This window comes from Musca autumnalis, unplaced genomic scaffold (genome assembly GCF_047663935.1).
Source record: "Musca autumnalis isolate F117 unplaced genomic scaffold, ASM4766393v1 scaffold_2, whole genome shotgun sequence".
In the NCBI taxonomy this organism is placed as follows: domain Eukaryota; kingdom Metazoa; phylum Arthropoda; class Insecta; order Diptera; family Muscidae; genus Musca; species Musca autumnalis.
In genome coordinates this window covers 191,207,770-191,229,110 of record NW_027411755.1, presented here as the reverse complement: position 1 = coordinate 191,229,110, position 21,341 = coordinate 191,207,770, and the positions used below count along the sequence as shown (strand labels likewise).

Genomic DNA, 21,341 nt, shown 5'->3' with positions numbered 1-21,341 from the left:
GTTATAAGTTATTGTTAGTTAAGAGAATGGTGAGAGAGGGAGAGTCGGAAAAGCTTTCACACGACCTCTCTCATTTTGGCCTTACAATTTTCTTCTCCTGGCGTTATGGCCGTTATTACATGGCCTAAAGGACCTAATGTTATGCTGCTTCGTGTCCTTTGCCAAAGTTCTGAATGTTTGCTTTAGAATCAGGTGAAATCTTGGAGAGGAAAAAAAGCTTTTCAGTCGTTTAACGATATTCGGGCCGTATGGTTGTTATTTTTGAATGAAAACGGACTGTGTGTGTTATTTGGAAAACAAAACAAAAACAAAGATTAAAAATAAGTGAATGATGTGTTCTTTTTTTCGGGAAAAATATGGAACACTAAGAAATAGCAAAATAATTCAAAATAAAAAATAAACCTCTTGGTGGCCGTTCTTGCTACACATACAAAAGGTTGTCTTTAGCGTAAATATAATATATTGTGCGGGTATTGTATAATTTCTCCACTTCGTGTGTGTAATCAAATTCGTAAAAATCGTAACGAAAAAAAAATCAAGCTCGAAACCCGGGTGTCAAACCCGCCGTTGACCAGAGTTCGTTGTTCGTGGCTAAATAAAACACAAACACCTTGCAACGAATGCTTTGCTAAATTTCTCGTGTGAATAGAGGCCAATAACTTTTATGCCGACTGTTTGATGTAAATAATTCAAGTGAATTAATTTAACACAAAAAAACAATTCGTTTAATTTTCTTTTCGTAAAAGTCCTATTTAGTTTTGTTGTCAAGTTTGTTTTTAATGAACATCGTTATTTTCTCTTTCGCTGGTTACAAATTCAAATATATAAATTATGAGTGCGTGTTCAAAACACATTTGTTAGTGGCAAAAACAGTGAAAACAAAAAGTGACAACAACAACAAATAACACCACGTGTTGTTTGGAGACCAACCAACCATACAATCTGTCAGTCGCTTAGTCATTTGTTTGACTGACATCCTTCTTGTGGCTTAGAGACTAACTAGAGTTTTTGGTTTGACAACAACAAATGTTGGAAACAAAAAGTAAAACTTTAGCAAAAGTTTATTGCCTCTGATGCGAATAGAGTGAAATCCCTAGGGGACACCCTAACAACAAAACAGCAACAAAGAGGACCATTCAGCCAACAAACCAGCCACAATTGCACATTTCACATGAAATAAAGGAAATAAAAAACTAAATTTAAGTGCGGTTTCGCGCCACCCCTTGCTAGTTCTTTGTTATTCACATTCAGCGATTCCTGTGTTCGCTCGCTCGGTCGTTCGTTTCCTCATTGTCGTTTTATTACAAAGTACACCATGTCGCGTTGCCGCGTCTTCCATGCCATGTAAACGTCATTCATTGACAGACGCGCCTGTCATATGGCGGTAAAACCACACAGCCAAGTGTCACTCACCATTGTGTTTGGTATTTAAGTTTTTTTTTTTCGTTTTCCTGTTACAAATTACAACAAATTTGTATTCGTTACTGAAAATAAAACATATTCTACATTTGTCACATTTGTTCGTTTGTACGTTACTTACATATACATACATATGTATGTCCATGTGTGTAAATGGTGTGGTTGCATAGTTGGATGGAGTCCTCCGAGTCCAAATAGATAAATGCATTTTTGTAATTTTGAATTTCCATTAAAGCTTTGACATTGACAATTTCGTTTTGTTCGTTGCTGACTGTGATGGAGCTGTCTTTGGAGCGTTGCAACTACGAATAATAACTAAGTTGTGGTAAGTGTATTTTTAGAATGATGTTGAATAAATGTTGTACATTTGACAGTTTAATATGTAAATATTTTTTTGCAACCCACACATATACAGTTAGTCAACTATGTTATTGCAAAATCAAAATTCAGCTTGAACTTTCCTTCTCTATTGGCGCGGTAAATTATGTTGTACACCGTTCTCTGCTTAAGAGAGGATATTTCAGCGATTTCTCGGGCGGGTTTATATATATAATTGTTCCACAAACAACCCTAAAGGGACGAGGGAGACTTCTCTCATATCAATGAGTGCATCCCGATTCACATTGGCTCAATGATATGGGACCTACTTTTTATTGCCGAGTCCGAACGGCGCACAGTGTTGCCGCTTCCATACAAAAGTGGACAAAAATAGAAGGAGTTGACCTAGGTTGATGAATTTTTGCACAAGTACTTGGAAGGGCATAGGAATGAACAATTTCAGCTTTGGTCCATATCGGTTCAGATTTCGATATAGCCTCCATATATATATTTCTCCGATTTTGCTATAACTCGGTCAATTTTGATCGAAAAGCCTTCAAATTTAATATGTAATATTTTCTTAGGCCCCTGAGTAGCTGTACCGATTTTCACAAAAATCGGTTCAGATTTGGATACAGCCCCCGTATATATATTTCCCCGATTCTGCTATAACTCGGTAAATTTTGATAGAATAGCCAAATCTGAACCGTTTTTACGAAAATCGGCGAACCTATTCAGGGACCTAAGAAAATATCACGTATCAAATTTGAAGGCTATTCGATTAAAATTGACGGAGTTATAGCAAAATCGGGGAAAGATATATATTGGGGCTATATCCAAATCTGAACCGATTTTTGTGAAAATCGGTAGAGCTACTCAGGGGCCTGAGAAAATATTACATGTTAAATTTGAAGGCTATTCATCAAAAATTGAGCAAATTATAGCAAAATCGGGGAAAGATATATATAGTCGCTATATCCAAATCTGAACCGATTTTTGCGAAAATCGATGAAACTACTCAGGAGCCTAAGAAAATAACACATACTAAATTTGAAGGCTATTCGATCAAAATTGAACGAGTTGTAGCAAAATTGGGAAAAGATATATATGGGGGCTATATAAAATCTGAACCGATATATCTCAGAAGGTTGCAAGGATGGGCAGAATGTTTTTACACATTTTGATTTGGAAGATACGTCCAATTAACGGAAAATAGGAGCCAAGGTGGCAATAGGTGGCAATCAAAAGATCTGCTCTACTAAATATTAAGAATTTTTAATTTTTATACCCTCCACCATAGGATGGGGGTATATTAAGTTTGTCACTACGTTTGTAACTACTCGAAATAATCATTGTAGACCCCACAAAGTATATATATTCTTGATCAGCGTGCAATTCTACATCGATATAGCCATGTCCGTCCGTCTGTCCGTCTGTCCGTCTGTCCGTCTGTGGAAATCACTCTAGCGTCCGAACGGATTGACGTAGGTTGATGAAATTTTGGGAAAATATGTTATTTTTACGTAGGACTTTTGGTATTGAAAGCGGGCTATGTAGGTCCACGCTTTCGTATAGCCCCCATACAAAATGACGCGTGACGCGTCGTCGTTTTAAGGAATTTTTAAGATATTTGGCCCATTTTACCACCGAATTGGTTGTAATTTGGTACTTTGTGTCTCCAGAGGCCAAAAAATATTCCTACCAAAGTTGGGTTATATAGGTCCACGTTTTGGTATAGCCCCCATATAAGGCCCCATATAAAGTACGCGTCATTTTAATATATTTTGAATGTATTAGACCCATTTGACCACAGAATTGGTTGTAATTTGGTATTTTGTGTCTTCAGAGGCCAGAAAACATTCCTACCAAAGTTGGGTTATATAGGTCCACGTTTTGGTATAGCCCCCACATAATGCCCCTTATAAAGTACGCGTCATTTGAATATATTTTGAATGTATTAGACCCATTTGACCGAAGAATCGGTTGTAACTTTGTATTTTGTGTTTCCAGAGGTTAAGAAACATTTCTACCATAAAATGTTTATATAGGTCCACGTGTTTATATAGCCCCCCATAATACAATATCTCCCGATTTTCGATATTTTGAACGTTTTAGCCTCATTATCACACCGAGATGGCTGAAATTTGATATTTAGTCTTCTTTAGGCGTATAAAACTTTCCCCCAGAAATTTTTAGGTATAGGTCCACGCCATCATATAGCCCCCATAGAACGGTACCTTCCGCATTTCTGTATTTTGCAAGTTGTGGCCACATTAATCCACCGAAATGGCTGAAATTTGTGGTGGAGGGTATAAAAAGTTCGGCACGACCGAACTTAACGCTTTTCTGACTTGTTTTATCAAATTTAAATTTTGAATTCTTGATAACGGTACATTGCCCATGTGCAGTTAATGTCAGCTTTTTGTACTAAAACGTTACATTTATAGCCCACTCATCAAATCCCCATCCACAACTTTGAGTATTATCAACAAATTTTTCAGAAAATGTTATTTTAAATTTCGCCTTATTTTCAGGGCGATAATCATGCCTTAGATTACCTGGGAAATATTTTTCATATTTAAAGAGCTATAACTTCATTATGGATGCACATATCGACAAAATTCTTTCAGATACCTTGTATCGATGTGTTTACTGTAAGAAAAAAACATAAACATATGTAAAAGTTAACATCACATTTTTTGATTTTTGTCCACGCGGCAACACTGTGCGGCGTGTCTTAAGACACCACTTGTAGAGAAGTTTTTCATGGCTCAAATACTCAGGAAATGTCGCCAACATTACTGAGGGGTATTTTGCACCGTTGAAAATTTTGATGTTGCCTGGCCTGGGAATTGAACCGCAGACCTTTAGCTTGCAAGGCGGGTGTGTATACCATTGTACCACGGTGGGCGGGTTTATCATTTGTATAACCTACACCATAGTATGGAGAGTATATTAGGTTTGTTTTTCTGTTCGTAACACATCGAACTAATTATTTTCGACCATATAAGGTATATTCTTGATCAGGATAAAATTCTAAGACTATATTGACATGTTCGTTTATTGCCTGTAACACCAAAATTTTGCACCCGCGAGTCTTTTTTCCATAGGCAGGTCAAGTTTGATGGTGGACTATATAGGTCCACGTTTTTGTAATGACCCCTTATAACGGTACCACCCGATTTAAAATATTTTGAGGATTTTAGCTAACATTTTTTGACCAAACCCGGCTCAAAGCTGACATTTGAGATTCACAGTGAGCAAAAAACTTTTCTAAAAAAAATTGCCAAGATAGGTCCACGTTTTGTTACCCCAGATTTAAGGTATTTTAGCTACATTTTCTGACCGAATTAGTTGTGATTTTATACTTGAGGTTTCAGTGGTGCCGGAACTTCTCCACTAAAAATCGGCGACATATGTCCATATTTTGTTTGTTTTGGTATAGTCCCTATAGAACGGTGCTTCGCAATTTTCGGTATTTTGAGGATTTTAACTGCAGTTTTTAACTGAACTAGCTGTAATTTGAGATTTGAATTTCCCAAAATTGTCCACAAAGGTACCAACAAGGGCTCGAAAATAAACAGTACTCTAACATAGTGTACCGCTTTGAGTACACACGGTGCTCTTGAAACAATTTTAAATGGAAGGTGCTTACACCTCGGAAATTTTTGCGGATTCTGAAACTACAATGTTCATAGATGAGAACAATCAAAAAACAAAAAAAAATCGTTGACATTTTTAGGGCTTGTTTAGGCTTTCGCGATTTTGCTTAGAAACCATATTTCCTATCAAAATGGGGCTAAAACAAGATTGACCTTTATGATATTCTCGTCGGTTTTACCGTTTTTGAGATATGGAAGTTCAAATTGGGACAATTCAAATTCAATTCAATTCTGTATCGCCCCCTTATAAAACAATGTCATGACTGCAAATTCCCAACTTAAACTTATATATCTAAAAAATGTTACAACTAAGGATAAGTCACATAAGCCAGTCTTGTAGAGAATTTTCACAGCTTTAAGATTTTCTCAGGTCACATGTCGATACGACTTACCGTATTCAAGCAAATTCGCGAAACCCTAACAAAAAAAAAAACTAAAAATCTAAACTGAGCTTCCTTATCTCAAAAATGGTACACGCTGGGAACAAATGATAAACGTCAATCCTCTAGAGAATTTTGACAGCTACAACATTTTCTTTAGCTCCATTTCGATTGCACTTGCGGTTTTCAAGCAAGATCGTAAAAACCTAAAAAACACCTAAAAATGTGAATTTTGACCGCGATTTATTTAAAAATCCCTACAGCGATTTTTTCTTGTTTTTAGATTTTTCTCATCTATGAACACTGCTGATTCAGAATTCAAAAAAAACTTTCCCTGTGTAAGCGGTTTTCATCAAAAGTTAGTTAAGGCGCACCCTACATGACATTGTTTTATAAGGGGGCGATACAGTCAGTGCATTGTCCCAAGTTGAACTTCTATATCTCAAAAATGGTAAAAACTACGAAAATACCTTAAAGGTCGATCTTGTAGAGAATTTTCATAGCTACAATATTTGTTTTAGTCCCATTTTGAAAGGAAATGCGGTTTCTAAGCAAAATCGCGAAAACCTAAACAACCCCTAAAAATCTCAACTTAAATCGCGATTTATTTAAAAAGCGGTCCGGCGATTTTTTTTTTTTTTTTGATTGTTCTCATCTATAAACATTGTAGTTTCAGAATCCGCAAAAACTTCCGATGTGTAAGCACCTTCCATTTAAAATTGTTTCAAGAGCACCGTGTACAATATCACTAAAATATTTTAGGGGTAGTGTTCCAGAACACAAAAACTAAAAAAATGAAATCGTAGTGTACCTCATTTTGGTACACTAAAAACGATTGGTACTGCTGTCGGAACACTAATTGCGGAGCACTAAAAATCGTAGTGTCTCGTATTTGAAACACTCCGCAGTCGGTGCACTACGATTTTTCGTTCCCCGCAGTCGGAGCAATACGATTTTTAGTGTATCACTAAAATATTTTTTAGTGTTTATGTTCCGGAGCGGTACGTTATTTTAGTGTACCTATTCAGTGGTACGGTACAATAGTGAACACTGGTATCAGCAGATTGAAGAAACTTTTAGGTATATTTATACCCTCAGCATTTATGCTAACGAGGGTATATATTGTAAAAACAAAAAAATAAAATAAATGCTGAGGGTATAAAAATTGGTTGCGAAACTACAAAGTTACAGTGGTTGAAGAGTGAAAAAAAAACGCATAACAAAACAAGTATGAGAGGGCGTAAGTCTGACGGGGCCGATCATGTGATACCCTACACCTACATTTTATATGACTGCGACATATCTTAGCGGTCCGACCATACATACATAAGTTGACATACATAAATGATAACTGGGCTGTTAATAAATCAAAGGGAAAAATATTTGCCGGATTTTTTAGGCGGCACACCTATAAAATTTTTAGTTTTGATAGTTTTTAAGATTGCAAAAGTTTGAGCACAATTGGAAAATTTCCATAGTAATTTGTCACGAAATTGCTTTAGTGGCCCTAATTATTGTCCAATCACCCCTAAAATACCCTTTTAATAGCTTTCGGTGATTTTTCGGAACCGACAAATACAACAAGTAAAAAAGTGTCAGTCGACTTTGCCGACAGAGGTATACCCTCAGCCAATGTGAGTTGAAATTTTCATCTACGGACAGATAGAATGTATTTAGCGTCTCTTCAGAATTTTGTTGCCCTTTCTCAACATTTTAACTTGCCGACAAAAATGTGGATTAGGAATTAACACAAATGTTGAATTTTTGTGGGGGAGGTACCCTTAGGAAGGACCGATATAGGCCATTTTAGAAGTTAAACCAAATTTTGACAAAATTTGAGGAGATCTAAAGTTTGGACCAAATTGGTTGCACTATTCAAGTGATATTGTCTTAAAATTTTAGTGACATTTTTTAAATATTGGGGAGAAATATCGGAAGTTGGGGAGCGGTACTACCCCATGAAACTATGTTTGGATAAAATATGACGAAGACCAAATGTTGCACCAAATCGGTAGAACAGTTCGAGAGTCACATATGGTGACATAGGGCTTTTTACCTCTTTCGGGATGTTTTCCCAAGAAATATATACCTGCTCCTGAAAAAACTTTTACCGTCGTAATGGAGGTAACGAATGCAAATCGCTTCAACAAAAATCAAAGTGATTCGAGAGAAGGTCTTAAAGTGAACTTATGCGAAAGTTTGTGTGGGAGGTACCCAAAGGAGTGCACAAATATAGTTCATATTCGAACCTGATCTATATCTGGTAGATATATTAGGATGTGCAGAGTACGGATTACATCAGTCACTCCATTCAAGGGTAATCGTGCGCATATTTTTTCCGAAGACTTTTGAATTTTTGTGAGGGAGGTACCTAAAGGAGTGGACCGACATGGTTTATCTTCGAACTTAAACTATATTTGGACAAAATATTACGAAGGCCAAATTTTGGACCGAATTGGCAAATCCGTTTGAGATTTTTCTTGCGCTACAACCACAACACACGGTGTCATAGGGGTTTTTTTGCGCCTTTCAGGCTATTTTCTTAGGAAGTATGGACTTTCTGCTTATGAAACTTGTACCGTCGTATGGGGGACAGCGAATACAAGTTGACACAACAAAAATCAAAGCGATTCGAGAGCAGGTCCTAAACTGCACTTTTCCGAAATTTTGTGTGGGAGGTACCTGAAGGAGTGGACCGATTGAGTCCATATTTAAATTTCATTTAAGTCTGGTAGAACTTTCACGATGTACAAAGTGTGGGCCAAATCGGTTACTCCCTTCAAGAGTTATCGTGCGCACAAATTTTCCGAACTTTTGTGGTGGAGGTACCGGAAGGAGTGGACCGATATAACCCATCTTCGAACTTAAACTAAGTTTGGGCAAAATATTACGAAAGCAAAATTTTGAACCGAATCGGTTGCTTCGTTCGAGAGTTATCGTGCGCACCAGCCAGCCAGACAGACAGACGGGCGGGCATGGCTAAATCAACTCCAAATTGTCTGAAAAACATTTCGTCCAAACATACTTGGGGTCTAAAACTATTATTTCGATGAGGCACATTTTGCCCGTATGAAAGTGTATATACCCTCGTTAGCATAAATTCTGAGGGTATAAAAACGGTCAATATTTTGAGGTATTATATTGCTCTTGCCCAGCGGGGGCACAAAAACTTCAAGACCCCGTACATCATTGTAATTTACCTCAATTTAAAAACTGGGAATTTTTGTACCATGATTTAAAAAATTCTCTATTATGCTTGCGACGTTTTGTAGCATTCAAGGTAAATGTATTTCCTTACAAACAAACCAAAACAATAAAGGAACCCACTTATATCGTGGACAGTTATCTTAGCGCTACATTGATGTAATTTGCATGAAGGGAGAGGTAAAGGATTGGTTTTCATGTTTCGTATTTGTAACACTGTGACACAAAATTGAACTCAAAGTCTGGGGGTGGACAATTCCTTTTAGAGACGAAAGCCCTTGTTGAGTATATTAAGAACCCAAAATGAAATTTTCGCTATAGGTCAAGTTTCTGAGATACGTATAGCATGTTGAATTTATTGATATTTCCCCTACAATACTTGAGAAAATAACTTCATATCTCTCATTGGCGTTATTGTAGCTTTGTTTTGAGAATACATGTCTTCAGTCAAATTGATTGCCGAATCTTTTTGTAGAATATTTCATTCTTCTAATTCAATTCCTTTCATATCCTTTTCGTCCTTTATTCCTTGAACCGTAGTAGAAGTACCACAAGATGAGATTTTTCAACATCCAAATATTCTACAAAAATGTTGCTCAGAAGATTTTAGGTACGGTTTATTTGACAACTAATCAATATTATCCCGTTTTCATTGTCCTTTTTGATGTCTACTCGGTATTGGTTCACAAAAAAACCATGTTTGGTTTTTCTGTATATTCGATATTGGTTATTTATTGGTATGTAGAGTTACCAATTGGTTATTGCTTATATAGACATCTGGGATGCTTCTGAAATATTTACCACAAAAAGCTTCCGTAATGAAGAAAACGTTAATAACAAATTTTCATGGAGGACAGATCCGATTATCTCTATTTTTGAACCGGATATTCCGAAATTAAAACTAATTTTTTAACAGGTTTTATGTAACCGATTAAGCTTATGTGCATACCATTATAGAGTTGTCAATCAAATGAAATTAATTCGCCGATTAAAACTTTGCTAGTTGCAGTGCTAGAACAAAATACCCGTTTTGTTTTTGTTTTAGCTGACCCATTACAGAACGTTAGTTCTATAGGCAGAACTAAGAAGAGATCTCCATTCCTCTCTATTTGTTGCTTCGCACTCTGGAATACCACGCCTTTTCATCTCATCATCCACTTGTATGCGCCATCTATTCCTTGGCCTGCCAATTCTGCGTGCACCGCCAAGCGGTCCGTATTTATACGCCTTTTTAGCGGGTTCATCATCGCTCATTCTTATGATATGGCCTAGCCAACGCAATCGCTGCATCTCGATACGTTTAACAATATTGATGTCGTTGTATAGCAGATACAGCTCGTGGTTCATGCGACGTCGATATTCGCCGTCAACGCAGATTGGTCCTTAGATCTTTCGAAGAATTTTTCTCTCAAACACACCAAGCACTGCCATGTCTGCTTGCGCAAGTACCCAGGCTTCGGAGCCATACATCAGCACGGGTAGTATCAGTGTTTTGTAGAGCGTTATTTTTGTTTGACGAGATGTGGCTTTGTTTTTAAACTTCTTACTTAAACCAAAGTAGCATCTGTTGGCCAATACAATTCTTCTTTTTATTTCACAACTGATGTCGTTTGTTGTGTTTACGGAGGTGCCGAGGTAGACGAAGCCTTTTACTACCTCAATATTATAGGAACCAACTTCCACAGTCGGTCCGAGCTCAATGGACGCATTGCGCGTCGACACCATCAACTTGGTCTTCTCACCGTTTACCGCCAGACACACTTTAGCAGATTCTCCTTCGACCTTTATAAAGGTATCAGTTACTTCTTTTACTGATCGGCCCATGATGTCTATATCATCAGCATAAGCAAGTAACATGTGACTATTGGTGTAGATTGTGCAACTTCTTTTGACGTTTGCCTCTCGTATAACCTTTTCTAGCAGGATGTTGAAGAGGTCACACGAAAGGCTGTCTCCTTGTCTGAAACCTCTTTTGGTACCAAGCTCTTCGGAGAGCTTCTTTCCTATTTTAACTGAGGACCTCGTGTCAGTTAAAGTCATTTTACAAAGCCGGATGAGCTTTGCGGGGATACCAAATTCAGACATGGCTTGGAATACCTTTGAACGCGAAGGCTGCTTTATTAATCGACAAAAAGGTGGTAGGTGTCAATCTGCATCTCGTGGGTCTTCTCCAGGATTTGCCGCAGGGTAAATATCTGGTCAATGGTGGACTTGCCAGGTCTAAAGCCGCATTGGTATGGGTCCAATTATCTTATTGACCATAGGCTTTAGTCGTTCGCACAATATCCCTGACACGATCTTGTAGGCAATAGGGAGTAGACTTATGCCCCTATAGTTAGAGCATACAGTCTTATCTCCCTTCTTGTGGACGGGCACAGGATACTCAGGTTCCAATCGTCGGGTACTCGTTCTTCCTGCCAGATGGTGCTAACTAGCTGATGAATACACCTTATCAGCGTGTCGCCTCCGGTTTTGAACAGCTCGGCTGGTAAGCCATCGACCCCTGCTGCCTTATTATTCTTCAGCCGATTTATTGCTGTCTTTACCTCATCTTGGCTGGGCGGTATACATTCAATACCATATACTGGGACTGGGACTGTGGTATCTTCGTCGTCTTCGCTGCTATTGGATACCAACAGATTTGAAAAATGTTCTTTCCATATCCTGAGTACACTATCTGTATCAGTTACCAAATTACCTTGCTGGTCTCTACAGGATGATGTGCCTTTACACAAAGCCATCAGTTTGATGCTTGACTCTTTGGTAGAATTTTCGGACTTCATTCTGGCTCCTATACATCTCAACTTTTTCATACTCCCGCTTTTCCATCTCTCTCTTTTTCCTATGGAAAAGACGTTTCTCCTCTCTCCTTTTCTTTCTGTATCTCTCGTGCGCTACGCGTTGCTACGGATTGTAAAGTAGCCCTATATGCCGTATTTTTCTCTTCGGTGGCAGCACTACACTCCTGATCATACCATGGATTCCTTGGTGGTGGTCTCTGGTATCGAAGTATGGATTTTGCGGCTGTTTGCATGGAGTGGGCAATGCTTTGCCATTGCGCTGATATGTGATCGGGATGAGGAGTGCTTTGATTAAGCAATTGGGCTAGTTGAGTGGAATATGCTGTGGCTATCTGTTGTGATTGCAGCTTATCGATGTCTAACTTTCGTGTTGTGTCTGTTCGTACTTTTTTTGCTACGTTTAAGCGGGTGCGTACCTATGCTGCAACAAGGTAGTGGTCCGAATCAATGTTTGCGCCTCGGAACGATCGTACACGCTCGATGAATGTCTTCCATCTATCACAACATGATCAATTTGGTTTCTTGTTTTCTGATCTGGAGACAGCCAGGTGCCCTTATGAATATCGAGATGATTAAATCTGGTACTGCTAACTACCATGTTTTTTGCAGCTGCAAAGTCTATCAGCCTCATACCATTGTCAGATGTTTCACTGTGGAGACTGAATTTCCCGACTGTTGGGCCAAAGATATTCTCCTTTCCAATTTTGGCGTTAAAATCGCCTAGAATGATTTTAATGTCATGGGCAGGGCAACGGTCATATGTTTCTTCTAAGCGCTCGTAAAATATATCTTTGGTCTGTTCGTCCTTTTCTTCAGTGGGTGCATGAGCGCCAATAAAGCTGATATTGAAGAATTTAGCTTTTATTCGAATTGCAGTAAGTCTTTCATTCAATGGGGATAAGCTGGATACCAGATGTTTTAGTCTCCGACTAACTACGAATCCACTCATGCTTTATGTCATGGCAGCTATAATACAGTGCGTCACCTTTAGGTGTTGTTGTGACGCCTTTCCAAATCCATCGTATTTCCTGTATGGCAGTAATATCGGCCTTGTACTTTTCAAGTACGTCTGCCAATGCGAAGACTGCACCTTCTCTATAAAGAGTGCTAACATTCCAGGTGCAGATTCGCAGATCATGGTCCTTAAAACGTTTGCGGGGTTCGTCAACTTTAGAGGGGTTTGTTTTTCTTTTCTTTCGTTTTTTCATAGTAGACTGTTTTTTCTAGGGGAGGGTTACTAACCCGACGCCCAAACCAAAGTTTTTAACGTTCTCATGGGTGAACGCGCGGCACATGCAGTGAGCTCACTGCCTTTAACGGGTGTTCCCCAGTTCCCCAGGTGACACCACGGGGAGGTCAGTGTCCACTTGGGATGAAAGAGGGACCAAGATAAATCCTGGGCTTTGCCATGTTAAAATCGGTCAGGACCGTTGCTTGGTATCTTCCATCCCCTACGTCACCCGTTTTATTGCACCGATTTTAAGGAAAAATACGGCTACGGGCTTATATGAAGATCAAAGTCACTCACTTCCGTCTTAAAAAGCGTTCATGTATTTCGCAAAGTATCGTGCGACTGCCGTTACGTATCCTATGCGTAATACTACTAATTTAAATGTACATTTGTACAACTATGTTCCATAAATGAGAGCCAAATGAGAAATAAAAACAAAATCCACATATAGGTACATACAAATATTGGAATATGTGTGATTTGTTTTGTTTGAGAAAATAAAACGTGTCGGTATTATTATTTTATTTAATCGATTTCTTCGATTGAATTTCGGAATGTCATATGAAAAGGCGCGGTATTCCAAAAAGCGAAGCGAAAAACAGAGAGGATTGGAGATATTTTCTTAGTTCGGTCTATGGAAGAAATGTTCTGTAATGGGCCAGCTAAGAGGTAGTTTACACTATCTATCAATGTCATATGACACGAAATAAAAACATTCCATATCTACCCACGGAGGCAATGTGGAGACGTAATTTTATTATACTTTTGTTGGGGTGGATGCACAGAATAAATGGCGTAAGGAAAATCTCCAATATTCCACATATTAGTGAATATTTAACGATGGAAAGTTTCATGTCATATGACATTTACATATAGTGTAAACTACTCCTAAGTAAGTAAGTAATGACATATTCCAATGGTATGTTTTGCCATTCTTCTGTGATGTATTTTATTTTATGTTATAGGAAATAAAAAGTTCGGCAAGGCCGAATTTAATGTTTTTTACTTGTTTATCATATAAATAGCCACAGCTTCAACGCAAATTTACTTTTAAGGCCAATTGGTTTTGCCAAGCCCAAAAACATTTAATTTTATCCAAAGGCATTTGATATATATGTATATTATACAACCACAATTCGCGGTTTATAAAGTTATGTTACATTTTCAAAAATATTACCCATATATGTCCCTTGATCTTGTCTATAGACCGAATAAACACAACATATCTCAAATATATTTTTCATTAAATATTTCCTCAAACATTCTCACTTCACTATTTTTTTTTTTTTTTCAAACAGACCTCCAAACGTATAAAACTATATATAGAATATGAAAATTGAACCGCGCCGTAATAAATTCATTCAATTTTTAATAACTGTTATTAAAATTCTACTCTTTCATTTAAATTATCCATTGGAATAGTGGCCATCCTTTAACAAACTTGGCGTAAAAAAAGTAAATCGTAGGTGTTAACTATACTTTTCCACTATGCGTTGCATGGTCGCACCAATATTGAAGGAAAACTAGAGGCAAATAACGAAGTAAAGCTATAGAAGGCATGAATATCTTATAATCCAATGGCATAAAATTATTTTCTCATTTCATTTAATTTATTTATCACTCCTCTGCAATTATGTCCAAAATAGCATATAATTAACATGCCAATATACATACATATACACAACATACATGCAAACGTATCAGACATTTCTAAATATAATCCAAGCTAACACTTTATTTGTGTTAGCCTTTAATAATAACTTTTCCTTTGAATTTGTATAACTTTGTAGTTTTTTTTATTAAGTGCCACAATTGATACCCGCTTTCACTATTGTTCTTTTTGTTCTTGCCGTTTCGATTTTTGTCTTCATTTATTGTGAATTCATTTTCATTCTTGTTTAACAAATTATACCAATGGGAGTTTATTAGTTAGCCGTCGCAGTTCGCGTTTTATTATAGCTGCTTTAACTGCTGGTGTAACGTTCCTAAGGGATATTGTCGACATGTATTGAATAATTCGTTTGTTTGTATGTGCCCGTCAGTCTGTTGCTGTTTTATTTATTTTTAGTCAGCCTTGGCATGTAACATAGTTAAGTTCATGCAATAAATTAAAATGCTGTCTTGTCTGATAGCCAGAAAACAAAAATAAAGGCAGTTTTAGTTTCAAACGCACTTGTTGTTTTTGTTATTTGTTTTATGACTTAGGGATCTGCGAAATCAATTTGTTATTTACGAAGTTCTTCGTTTGATATTCAATTAATTTCAACATTATCGTAAAGAAACAAAGTTTGGATATTGAGATTATTTCGTAGTTTGTTTTTTAGGGGATTTTTTTCATTTAGAATCAAACCATCATATTTTGTTGTTCAAATTGATTTTGAAAAATGTATATATACAATGGGTGGCTGTACAATACGAGTATAGGCAGATAAGCTTTAAGCACTTACCAAGTTGTTGTGATTGACTGTTCAGACAAATAACTTCCAAGTCATTGAAAGCTGTAAAAAACACCCCATATCTAGAATTAAAGAACAGATATTTCCGTTATTCTGTGGCATATGACCGTTTGTCAAACACTGTCTTTATTAAAGCGTTTTGCGGTACCAACTCTAAGGATCCGATCGTTATATATGTCTTATTTAGAGCATAAAGATAAAGACCTTCATCAATCGATTTAAAAAAAATGTTAGGTTTTACGGAAATGGGGGCAGACAAAGTCAAATTTAAATTTTTGTTTAAAAAACTGATGCTTTGGTAACAAAACGGGCAAACCCTCCACCATAAAATATTCATTCCTGTCCCCAACTTTAAGTGAGTACGTTAAAATGTCAGATAATGTACATAAAATGCTTCATTCGGGAGGCCCTTTTTTATGGTGCCTATATCTAACTGTTGACAATTTTTGGTGGGCTAGAAATTGGGAGGTACTGTTATATAGGGGTTATAATAAAACATGGGTCTATGTTGAGAGTTTTTGATGGGAGCCTTTAATGTCAAATAACTCCTAATTCGGTTAAAAAATTTAGCTAGAATCCTCAAAATATCGAAAATCGATAGATAACGTGGGAACAGCTAGTTCGGAGGTATCTGGGCTATACGAAAATATGAACTTAAATGAAAAATTTTTGTTGCAGAATTTTTGTTGACTTTTAAATTTCAAATTACAGAAAGTTCGTTCAAAAATAAAGCTAAGGTACGGAAAATCGGGAGGTTTGTTTTGGGGCTATACAAAAACATGGACCTACGTTCGGTTAAACATTTTAAGTAAAATCCTCAAAGTACCGAAAATCGGGAAGTATCGTTATATTGGGGCTATGTTGAAAATTGTTGATGCAGATGCGTGGTGACCACTACAACCTTCAAATGTCAAATTACAGTTAGTTCTGTTAAAAATGTTAGCTAAAATTGCCAAATTACTGAAAATTGGGAGGTACCGTTACATGGGAGCTATATCCGAACATGGACCTATGTTGACAATTTTTGATGGAGAGGTGTTGTGACTACTAAGAACTTCAAATGTCAAATGACTGCTTGTTCGGTTTAATATTGTAGCTAAAATCATCAAATTACTGAAAATCGGGAGGTACCGTTATATGGGGGCTTTCTTGGCAATTTTTGGTGGAGAGGTGTGGTGACCACTACGAATTTCAAATGTCAAATGTTCAAATTACAGATAATTCGGTTAAAACTTGTTGGTAAAATTCTCAAAATACCTGAAATCGGGCGGTAACGTTATATGCGGGCTATTCCAAAACATGGACCTATGTGTGTCCACTAGTTATATATAAGTTTATTGACATTTAAAAAACCTAAATGTCAAATTATAGCTATATCGGTCTGAAAATGTAGATAAAAACGTCAAAATGTCGTAAATTGGGGGTACCGTTATATAGGGGCTATACCAACACGTGGACCTAGGTCCACAACTTTTGTTATATAAGTTTATTGACACTTAAGAACCCTAAATGTCAAATTATAGCTACATCGGTCTGAAAATTTAGCTAAAAACGTCAAAATACCGCAAATCAGGGGGTACCGTTATATGGGGGCTATACGAAAACGTGGACCTATGTCCACAAGTGTTGTTATATATGTTTATTGAAACTTAAGAACCCTAAATGTCAAATTATAGCCAAATCGGTCTGAAAATGTAGCTAAAACCGTCAAAATACCGTAAATCGGGGGGGTACCGTTATATGGGGGTTATACCAAACGTGGACCTATGTCCTCAACTTTTGTTATATAAGTTTATTGATACCAAAGAACCCGAAATGTCAAATTATAGCTACATCGGTCTGAAAATTTAGCTAAAAACGTCAAAATACCGCAAATCGGGGGGTACCGTTATATGGGGGCTATACCAAAACGTGGATCTTTGTCAACAACTTCTAATATATAAGTTTATTAACACTTAAGAACCCTAAATGTCAAATTATAGCTAAATCGGTCTAAAAATGTAGCTAAAAACGTCAAAATACCGCAAATCGGGGGGTACCGTTATATGGGTGCTATACCAAAACGTGGACCTATGTCCACAAGTTTTGTTATATATGTTTATTTATACTTAGGAACCCTAAATGTCAAATTATAGCCAAATCGGTCTGAAAAAGTAGCTAAAAACGTCAAAATACCGTAAATCGGGGGGTACCGTTATATGGGGGCTATACCAAAACGTGGACCGATATAGCCCATCATCGAACTTGACCTGCCTGCAAACAAAAGACGCATTTTCAGCGTCCTATCTCCATTTTTGTGGATGCCAGAGTGATTACCACAGACGGACGGACGTGCTCAGATCGAATTAGAATTTTACCCTGATCAAGAATATATGTATATACTTTATAGGGTCGCAAATGAGTATTTCAATGCGTTACAAACGGAAAAACAAACTTAATATACCCTCCATACTCTGGTGGAGGGTATAAAAATTGATAATATTAACATATAATATTAAAATGAAGGACTAGATTTGATGCCCTTATACCAAAAAATATATGGCTATCGGTTTATTAGTTTTCGAGCTAGAGTTGACACCGCTTTATAAAATGACTTTAGATACAAACACGTTTTTAGTTTCTATACTACATTAAAACACACAATAAATTTTGTCCTTCCATCGCTGATATCTCTAGCAATATTGTTCCGATCGCCATGAAAATTTGACCACATATATTCTGTTCCACTTATACCTTAAAAGAAGTCCATCAAAAATTGTGTGATTTTCTGAAATTTACGAGTGGGGGTCACCCCTTAAGAACATTTCGGATAAATTTTAAACTATATTTCAGATAGTTTTCGCAGTACACAACAGAAATGTTTTGGCGAAACAACTCATACTGGGTTTGCTTTTTTAACCCTCAATCATTTCGAGTTGCAACAAATCGAAATATTTGTCAGAGACCCTATAGAGTAAAAAAAAATCATGTTACACCGCGAAATATTCGTCGGAGACCCCCAATGTGGTATACCAATCTTCATATCTCGACGAGATAAAGCGCAAAGTAGCCTACATATGGAAAAAAACTACTGACCTTTCCTCTGATGTAAATTGCAATAAAGTGTTTGCTAGATAACGGGTCTACTGCCTAATATATATTGGGTTCTGTGTAGAGAACCACATTTTTATCCCATGCTACATATTGTCTCTCCAAAAGTTTATGTAACACCACGCAATATTCGTCCTAGACCCCTTATTTGGTATGCCAAAATTCATATCTCGACGAGATAAAGCGATTTAGCGATATGTGTCCGTCCATTAAAAATTGTAAACAAGCTTAAGGCCGCAATTATGGACCGATTGTAACGAATTTTTTAAGGAGGTTGGGTTTGGGCCAGAATAGAAATGATTAGTTTTTGGTGATGATCGTGAAATGTTCAAGGAATGAAATGGACCAAAAACTAAATTTTAAACAATTTTGTAGCGGCTCTGAAGGTCAAAATAATAACCCGCAAAATATTAAACAAAGTTTGAGTTTATGATGAAGAAGAAGCGTACAAACCAACGTGAAGATAAGATAATACTTAGCGGGTTAAATGGACTGAAACTTTTGTGTGAAATTGGTAAAAATTTCAATAACGTAGCGGTTAAACAACGGAAGTAGTAGTACTACGTAAGTGGGTTTCATTACATTTTAGTTTTTGTGAACTAAATTTTCCTTTCCTGCTACAAAAATGTCTTTGCCAGCAAAGAAAGTCCTCCCAAAATCATGGGTTTTGTAAGGGATTTTTGGCAGCCGTAACTACTCGCAAACCCCCTTTCTTCCCCATTATTTTTACAAGGGCATGTCGCACTCAGTTTGTAGTTATTTTCTGACCACTAGAATAACTAGTTATTCTGTGGCCACTAGAAGTGGAAAAGTAAGTTAAAAAAAATTCTATTTTTAGAACAGTTGATGTAGAGATTTTTTTTTAAGTTCATCACACTTCTTTACTTTTATTTTATTTAATTTCGCTTACAGTGCGAGTTGAACACACGAACCCTCTGATTTCTAGCCAAAGACACTACATACTATGCCACGCACACAAACATTAAGGGTTGCTTAAGAACTTAAATGTGCAGTACACATGTGCACCACGAACTGGTATTTTTTAATAAAAAAAACCCGCGTGCCGACAGTGAGCGTTGAACACACAACCCTAGGATTTATAGTCAGACACACACTCACTGTGCCACCGTCCTCATTACTTAGTGAGGAGCAAAGTAAGGAGGTTTGCCTTGTAATTTTTTTAAGAAGTATCCCATTACTTTTCAGATTACTTGTAATGGGGAAAGAAGCTTGTTTACATTACTTTGTAATGGGTTACGTAATGACTACTGGATCCGAATTTTTGCTGGGTATGTATTATACATTACATCTCTGATATTTGATAATTAAATTTTCACAATCATTGAAACGAAGTTCCGTGGAGAGCGATTGTCCAGGGATAGTGGTATAGGGTATCCCATGGTCGGCTCCGTTCGACTATAGACTTTTCTTATTTGTTTTTTTTATAGAACACAAATTTGCACAGTGGACTTGAAAGCAATTTTCGCGATTTATAATTTAAAATCAATTTTTATCAATGAGTTTACTCTTCAATTTTTTTAAATTTTTATACCCTCAGCATTTATGCTAAAATGAGCGTCATCGAAATAATGGTTTTAGACCCCAAGTATGTTCGGACGAAATCCCTTTCAGAAAATTTGGTGTTGATTTAGCAATGTCCATCCGTCTGTCTGTCTGGCTGGCTGGTGCGGTTTTCATAATTATTTGTCCAAACTTAGTTTAAGTTCGAAGATGGGCTATATCGGTCCACTACTTCCGGTAGCTCCCCCACAAAAGTTCGAAAATGTTCGGAAAATTTGTGCGCACAATAACTCTTGAAGGAAGTAACCGATTTGATCCATACTTTGCACATCGTGAAATTTCTAACAGACGAGATGAGGTTCCAATATGGACTCAATCGGTCTACTCCTTCGGGTACCTCCCACACAAAATTTCGGATAAGTTCTGATTAGGACCTGCTCTCGAATCGCTTTTATTGTTGTTGTAAGAACTTGTATTCACTGCCCCCCTAACGACGGTACAAGTTTCAGCTGGGGCAAGTCCATACTTCCTGAGAAAATAGCCTGAAAGTTGCAAAAAAACCCTGTGACACCGTGTGTAGTGTTTTAAACGCAAGATAACTCTCGAACGGATCTGCCGATTCGGTCCAAAATGTAGCCTTCGTAATATTTTGCCCAAACTTAGTTTAAGTTCGAAGATAAGCCATATTGGCCCACTCCTTCAGGTACTCCCTCCACAAAAGGTCAAAAATGTTCGAGTTGGCCCATGCTTCACACATCCTAATATATCTACCAAATATAGATCAGGTTTGAATATGGGCTATATTTATCCACTCTTTCGGGTACCTCACACACAAATAAATTCACTTTAAGACCCACTCTTGAATCACTATGATTTTTGTTGAAGGAACTTGCATTCGCTGCCTTAATTACGACAGTAAAAGTTTTTTTCTGGGGCAAGATCAAACTCTTTTGTGAAAACAGTCCGAAAGGTGACAAAACCCCTATGGCACCATATGTAGTGGCTTGAACCGAATACTGTGTTCGTCCACACTTTGAATATCGAAGGTGGTGCTTATAGGTCCACTCCTTCCGGTACCTCCCCCACAAAGTTCGAAAATATTCGCAATATCTCACAAACGGAGCAAACGTTTTTGTCCAAACATTGGATATCGAAATATTTTGACCAAACTTAGTTCATGTTCAAATTTGGGCCTTATCGGTCCAATCCTTGGCACGGTGCCCTTGAAACAATTTTAAATGGAAGGTGTTTACACCTTG

At 37.2% G+C, this 21,341-nt stretch overlaps 1 protein-coding gene across 2 annotated transcripts in view; it reads left to right on the top strand.

Moving 5' to 3' along the window:
* Positions 1–221: 221 nt before the first annotated feature.
* beat-IIIb (beaten path IIIb) overlaps positions 222–21,341 on the top strand; it is a 338,924-nt gene continuing 317,804 nt past the window's right edge. Inside the window, exons 1-2 of one of the 2 annotated variants that reach the window (XM_073970403.1) lie at positions 224–1,744; positions 19,768–19,850. The gene's annotated coding sequence lies outside the window, so the exon portion shown is untranslated. Of the gene's footprint in view, positions 1,745–19,767; positions 19,851–21,341 lie in introns of both variants that reach the window. The other variant, XM_073970402.1, reaches the window with a different exon arrangement.